Raw genomic sequence first — 7,527 nt, forward strand, 5'->3', positions numbered from 1 at the left:
GAGAGAGAGAGAGAGAGAGAGACAGAAAGACAGAAAGTGGGAAGTCATGCCCCCAGGGGGGATGGCCACACCACAGTCCCTTCTCCTCCATTCTCCTCTCTGGATTTTGGGCATGCACACACACACACACCCAGCCTGAGTTTCAAGCCACCAGGCCTGGGACTCGAACTGCAGTCAGCCACGTGGGAGTCCAGCGCCTTAACCACATGCTACCTGCTGGCCCCCAGAAGGGAAAACTTCTTTAACTAAAATTTGAAGAAAGTGCTCTAGGCACTCAGAGGAAACAAGAAAGGCTTCCCAGAGGACGCTATCTTTTCTACTGCCTTTAGTGAACCCATAGGATCCCTGGCAAAGAGGAAGGGTTTTCAAGGCAGAGGAAACAGCGTGTGTGAACGTGTGAGTCAATGAAGAAGCATGACAGGCTTCGAGGAAGCTGAGGCGTTCTGGCCACTGAAGTGGCGGTCACCCGGCGAGGTGAGAAGGGGCAGGAGAGAGCCGGGGTCAGATGGTTCAAGTCTTAAAGAACAAGCCAAGGATGGGCGTGGACATCAGAGGCTTCAGGAATCAGCAGATCTAGGATGGAAGATAGGTGAGTTCAGTTATTTATTATTTTGAGAGATTTCTTGCTATAGGGTACCTGTGTTCACCAGAGAGACAGAAAGTGAGAAATCAGCCCCCAGGCAGATGACCATGCTGCAAACCCTTCTCCTCCATTCTCCTCTCCTCTGCACACACACCAGGCATGAGTTTAAAGTCGCTGGGTCCAGGACTCGCACTGCGATCAATTACATGGGAGTCCAGAGATGCAACCATTAATCATCTACTCGTCCCAAGTCGATTTATGTTTTATGAAGGAGCCAACAGAGGAAGGTAAAGATTGGAGTTTAAAACCATAGGAGCAGGTGGGATCGGCAAGTGGCATGGTTAAAGGCTCTGGACTCCCACACAGCCAACTGCGGTTCAAGTTCTGGACCTGGTGTGTTGCTTTCTCACTCTCTCTCTCTCTCTGTCCTATCAAACTGAAAAATAAATCATAATAATAGTAAATAAACTTAAACAAACAAACAAAAAAATAGGAGCAGGGGCCTCAGGAGTGGAACGGGAAAAAGCCACTAGCTACAGATGCTCCTCAACCTATGATGTGGAAAATCCCATCAAAAATGGAAAATATCGTAAGTTAAAAATGCACTTGCTACACTTAGCCTGCCGAACAGCACAGCTGAGCCCGGTCTCTCTTCATCATGCTCAGGACAATTCCACTAGCCTGCAGTTTGGCAGACTCACCTAACACGAAGCCTGGTGTCCAATAAAAGTGTCGATCATCTCGTGGAGTTTATTCACTATTGTGCTGGAAAGGAAAATCAGAAAGGTTGTGTGGGTAGTTAAGTATAGTTTCTACTGAGTGTGTATCTCTCTCTTATATATTTTTTAAAATGATTCATTCAATCATTATTATTATTATTATTATTATTATTATTATTATTATTCAATTTGACTAGAGAGAGACAGAGAGAGAAAGCAAGCCGCCAGGCCCTGGACCAAACCACAGCGGGCCATGTCGCGGTCCAGGGCCTTAACCAGCACACCCTGCGACCCCTGCTCTCTCTTTCGCACCATCATCAAAGTCTGAAAATTGCAAGTCGAAGCGTCATAAACTGGGATGCAGCTGTGTTGGGTGGGGAGTAATCGCCCAACTTCTCACTGCTCCCTGGCCTTCCACGGAATGGCAGTGCTCAGAGCCAGATTAAGAACTGGAGATGGAGCATGAGGACTCCAGGTTAGGTCCCCAACCTGCCGTTCAGTCCACCACTTTAATTTCACTTTGGCTCCAGCCCTGGAATGTGCTTGGCGAACAATGCTTGCAAGATGAGCTTCAGAAGAGAAGCGCTATCCCAGATAAAGAACGGGATGGCTAGCTGTCCTGCTTTATCCAAGACCGTCCTAATTTTAGCCCTGAAAGTCCACCATCCAAGAAAAACCCAGGCAGACCAGGATGGTAGGTCACCCTAAAGAGCTGTTATAAAATACTGCAAAAAGACTGTGACTCAGCTTTTGGAAAATTTCACAGCAGCTAGATGTGATTTTTAATTGGGAAAGACGAGATGATGGTAATTTTAGGGTGCCAGACACAAGGACTGAAGATCGTATGTATTGTATATTTCCTCAAGCCCGATGTGTTGACGTGTGAAAGACAGGAGACAGGAACTGATAAGACTAGTCATAACACTGACATATCGGGCACTTACTGCATGCCCGGCACTGTGCTGGGCACTTTACATAAATTCAGTCAGTTCCTCCTCACAGCAGCCTTCTTATACTCATCATCTCCATTTCACAGGTGAAAACTAGGGGCAAGGAGGGCATGTCCATGGGAACCGGCCATGGTGGAAACTGGAGGCGAGCCCGGGTACACCTCACCCTTTCAACTCCGTCCTACGCTCCTGGATAACGACTCCTACTGTGTGCTAATCACTGTCCGACGTGTACTTTCCACGACTAGTCACAATAGCTGATCTAGGCCGACAACGGTCTTTCCCTCATTTTTTAAAGCAATGATTTAATTTATTGTTATTGTTTTTTAAATTTGCTCTAGGGCATGTGTGCTTTCTGTATATAGACAGGGAGAGAAAGAGGAAACGTGAGAAAGCGAGCCACCAGGTCCAGGACTCAAACCGCAGTGGGCCATGTGGGAGTCCAGCACCTTCACCACCACACCAGCTGCTGACCCCTCATTTAATTTTTTTACTTGTTGAATTAATATTTATTCAAGAATTGTAAAATTGCATTTTTTTTTTTGGTCTTATAAATGGTGAAGAAAGAGCATTTGAACCAAGCAGTAGCAGTGAAAATGGAAAGGAGCGATAGCATTCGAGAAAAATTTCTGAAGCGAAAATGTCAGAACACGCTGATTGATCAAGTGTGGGTGACAGGGAAGAAGAAATAGTCCAGGATGCCTCTGACACGTTTTGCCTGAGGGACAGGGCGGGCGGGAATCTGTTAGTCAAAGCCAGGAAGACTACAAGAAGGGCCGCGTGAAGAGGTGCCGAATGTGTGTCTCCTCCAGAGTCCTACGCTGACGTCCTCGGCCCGATGTGATGGTATTGGGGGGGGGGGCCTCTGGCAGGTGCCTAGACCGTGAGGGTGGTGCTTTCGTGAATGGGATTAGTGCCCTCGGGAAAGGTTCCCGGGTGAGCTTCCTCGCCCCTTCTGCCCTATGAGGACGTGGCAAGAAGACACCTGTGATGAGCCAGGAAGCAGGGCCTCCTCAGACCCCAGATGTGCAGCCCCCTGGTCTCAGACGTTCTGGTCTCCAGAATGGTAGATGAATTTCCGTTGCTTATAAACCACCCGGTCTGTGGCCATTTGTCCTAGCAGCCCAAAGGGCTAAAACAAGAGGGGAGTGAATCCGTTCATACTGGGGGGGTCCTCGGCCTCCACCGCTGAGAAAGTACTGGTACACAAAGCCAGAAAGTCCGGGTTCTGAGCTTAGTAACAGTGGTGGGGAGCCGGCAGCCTAGACATGGCAGTTCAGGCCCACAGTATAGATAAGGTCACTCCGAGAAGGAAGACAAACAGCAGGGCCCTAAGGAGTATCAGCGTCCCAGGGACCAGCAGAGAAGGGGATCCTGCCAAGAGGACTTGAAGAGAGGGGGAAGACCAGGAAGCAGCGGTTGCCTGGAAACAAGGGCCCGGTGCTTGGTGGCACAGGGCCAGCGCCGCAGAGAGGACAGGAAGGGGCCTGAGCACAGGCCGAGGACGGGCTCCAGTCGGGAATGGAGGGCTCCGGGTCAGAAGGTGACCGGACAGCGGCAAGTCTTACTCCTGACCTAGTGTCCTCTCACCTCCTGCCAGGACCTAAGTCCCCTCCAAAGCGCAGGGTAGGACCAGGTCTGCCCTGGGGAGTCAGGAACTCCAGTGGCTGAGCTGGAAGTGAAAGAGGCAGGGCGGGAGGCCAGGTCCAGAGACCACTGTTGTTTCCATACTCCTTTCCAGGAGCTCCGGAAAGAGCCACAGACACAAAACACAAAGCAGAAGCGGGCAACTTTAAAATCAAACGACAAGCCAAAGAAATAAAACCCTTCCTTCCACAGCAAAAGGAAAGGAAACGGTTCTGCCCTGATGAGATTTCTGTGCAGGTCTCTGGCCACCTGACCTCTGACCCCAGCCTGGAGAATGACGGAGTCTTAATGACATCAGCAAAATAGGAGTGAAGAGGGGGAGAAGCCCTCCAAGGGCCTTGTTTCATTTCCAAGACCAAATAGCTCCCAACTGACCTTGCAACTAAGGGAGAGATTTTCCCTTCTCGATGATAGAGAGAACACAGCCATGGCAGCGTCTGAAGGGGAAATCACATCGCGGGAAGTGGCTCTGCATTTAAGACGCCCTGGGGAGAAGGCGGGGGATCTTACGGAAGACGCGTGAGCGCAGATCTGAGCCTCGCAACTCCAGGCAACTCAGCTCGGGAAGAAAGCATGCCACCGAAAGGCAGCTTCGACCTTCCTGTGCGAGCTGCCATTATTTCCCTCCCCGCCCCCTAAGTGGTACTGCCCGGTCATCTCTGAGGCTCTGAGATCAGGCTCTGCCCCGTCTGTGTGGTCACCCAGGCGTTACGGGTCTCCCCGCCAGCCCAACACACTTCATTTTTCATGTAGCAGAAGGATCAAGCAGAGCATGCCCGTGGGGAGAGGCCCGCCCAGGCCTCCCCCAGAATGTAGCTTTCAGTCTGATAAGCCTCCACCATAAATTAGGCCCCAACTGGTGCCTCGGACCTGTTGCCATCAGCTTGCTTTTCTCTTGGCCAGATACCAACGCTGTCCCCTGAGATAAATCTATTATTGTCAGAGTCCCGGAGAATTCCAAGGGGCAGGCAAAGGGTGAGAGAAGCCCCCTCCTCCCCGAGGCACCTCCTCCAGCTGTGATCCCGGCAGGGTCTGGGAAGGGTCTCCTGGACTGATGGTTTTCCAGTCCTGCACTGCACTCCGCCTCCCCCCCCCCACTCCTCCCAGCTGTTGTCAAAGCAACGGGCTCACTCCCTGGGAGGTCACTGTGGAGGACAGAGGTGGGAGGGAAGTGTACAAAGCACTGGGAGCCCAAGGACTGCTTTCTGGAAGGCCGGGCTGCAAGCACATGGCACGCACTTCCCCTCCTGCTGCTGGGCCAGCGACTGAAATTCAGAATTCATTGTCCTCGGTCTCAAAAAGTTCTCAGACCTGGAACACAAGGACAGATCAAGAGGACAGGGCTCTTGGGTTGGTCCCCAAGACACCAGTTTGCGCACTGTGGCCTGCCTGTCCACGTTAGTCCAAAGATACTGGAAAACCTTGACCCAGCCTGCTCTGGCGGAGCCGTGCCCAGGCAGTGACCCCACGATGAATGGAAGAAACGGCTGCTGGAACCCAGACGCTACCAAAGTCTAGATGGAAGCTCGGCTCCCGGCTTAATCCCTGCCCTTCCCAAATCCAACCATCTTCCCCAAATAAATCACTCTTTCTGGTCATGTCAGCAAGTACTGTGCATGCGTCATGGATCAGCCGTACAGATGAGCCAGCTCGGCCATCGGGCTGCCAAAAGAAACCCCCGATTTGATCTGCTGTTTCTCGTCTTATTGACAACAGCTAATTGGGTCAAGATGCATTTTGTCTTGGGAAAGTTTCAAACCTCGGCGGAAGGGAGGCATCACCTTTCTCGACTGGAAACCGGGTTCTGAGGCTTTGGGAACAAATCTGCTAATAGCAACTCTGAGGGAAATCATTCATTTAAACGTTGCAACAGAAATCCCCAAACTTTAGAGAGGAGTTATGACATCGAATAGCCCCGTGCTCCCGTCCCGCATCTGCCCACATGAACACATTTAGGAAACCCAAGGATGCCAGAACTGATTGCAAAATACCGAAAGCGGATTGCAGCTTTTTATGTTGAGACGCCTCTGTGACTTCCACTCTACCCTAGCATTTCCTTAGACGGATTCTCTCAAAAACCTCAGCAAGTAATCAGGTAGGTCGGGTCTCCTATGCTAAGGAGGGTTAACGCTTTCATCATTCGGATCTCTCTAGGGCAACGCACAGCGGATTCCAAAGAGTTTGTGGAAAATGGAATTAAAGTATGAGTTTATTTTGGTGCAAGAATAACTTTGAAAACCATGTAGAGTTTTGTTTTGTTTTTGTTTTTGCCATAGGGTGTCTGCGCTCACAGGAGAGAGGGGAAGTGAGAAATTACCCCCCTGCGTGGTGGCATGCTGCAATCCCTTCTCCATTCTCTCAGGATGTCGGCACGTGTGCACATGCACCTGTCGTGTTTTTTTCAAGCCGCCAGGTCCAGGACTCGAACCATGCAGTCAGCTACATGGGATACAGTCACCTCAATCTTCATGCCACCTGCTGTCCCCCATGGATTACTTTTTTCTTTTAATTTTGTTTTTCTTTAGTTTGCTATAAGGCATATGTGCTCTCCAGAGAGAGACAGAGAGGGCAAGAGAGAGACAAAGTGAGAAATCGCCCCCAAGGAGGGATGGTCACACTATGACCCCTTCTCCACTCTCCTCTCAGGATCTTGGGCACGCGAGCATGCGTGTCTGGTGTGTTTCTCCAGTTGCCAGGTCCAGGACTCGAACTGCTCAGCCGGCCATGTAGGACCCAGCCCCCTTAACCACCACACCACCCACTGTCCCCTCATGTATACTATTCTCCTAACACATTTTCAAGAACTTTTTGAAGATTCCCTGTCTGCTGTGTGCAGACGGGACTTTGCACATTGCCTCGGCTCTCCCAGCAACCCGCCCCAGCAGTGGCCGCCTGCAGCTGCTCAGATGAGACTGCGGGAGGGAGATTCTGGGGCTCCATGGGAGAGGAAAGCGCAGGGAGAAAACATCCATTCTCTCGTGACATGTCTCCCAGCGTGGCACGGTGATACTGCACTGCTCTGCCATGTTGGAGGCCACCCGGAAGATCAGGTTTCAGGTCTCAGGTCAACATGAACCCACCGGGGCCACGTGTGCACCCATCAGTCCAGCTGGCTGGGAAACACTATGCAGAGAGTCGCAGCATGATACCCCACCGAAGGCGCATCTCTGTCTCTCTTATTAAAAAAAGAGAGAGAGCGCGATAGAGGAAGGAAGGGAGGGAGGAAGGGTGGAAGGAAGAGGCTGGCAGGTGGCATGGTGGTTAAGGTGTTGGACTCCTACATAGCAGACAGCAGTTCAAATCCCCAGACCTGGCTACTTGTTCTCTCACTTTCCCCCTCTCTCCATCTCTCTCTGGTCAAATTTTAAAAATCATCATAATAAATTAATGAAATAAACAATTCTTTTAAAAAAATTATTTTCAAAGGCTAACACTTGTTGAACTTCTAGAATGTGCTAGGTACTATTCTGAGCGTGCTCATGAGTTTAATCTTTGGAACAACTTTTGTGAATGTGGTGCTATGATTATCTTCATTTGACAGGTAAAACTAAAAGCCCAGAGAGGCCAAGCAATTCGTACATGTACACACACACACACACACACACACACACACACACCTGGTGTGTTT

At 50.5% G+C, this 7,527-nt stretch overlaps 1 long non-coding RNA gene across 1 annotated transcript; it reads right to left on the minus strand.

The window, feature by feature from the left end:
* Positions 1–487: 487 nt before the first annotated feature.
* On the minus strand, positions 488–4,343 carry LOC102478803 (uncharacterized). Its single transcript, XR_333613.1, has 3 exons — positions 4,275–4,343; positions 1,285–1,348; positions 488–573 (listed from the first exon to the last, which is right to left on the minus strand). It is a non-coding gene; the product is annotated as an uncharacterized LOC102478803 (long non-coding RNA).
* Between the last annotated feature and the right edge of the window lie 3,184 nt (positions 4,344–7,527).

The sequence above is a fragment of the Tupaia chinensis genome, unplaced genomic scaffold (genome assembly GCF_000334495.1).
Source record: "Tupaia chinensis unplaced genomic scaffold, TupChi_1.0 Scaffold000070_1, whole genome shotgun sequence".
Taxonomy (NCBI): Eukaryota; Metazoa; Chordata; class Mammalia; order Scandentia; family Tupaiidae; genus Tupaia; species Tupaia belangeri.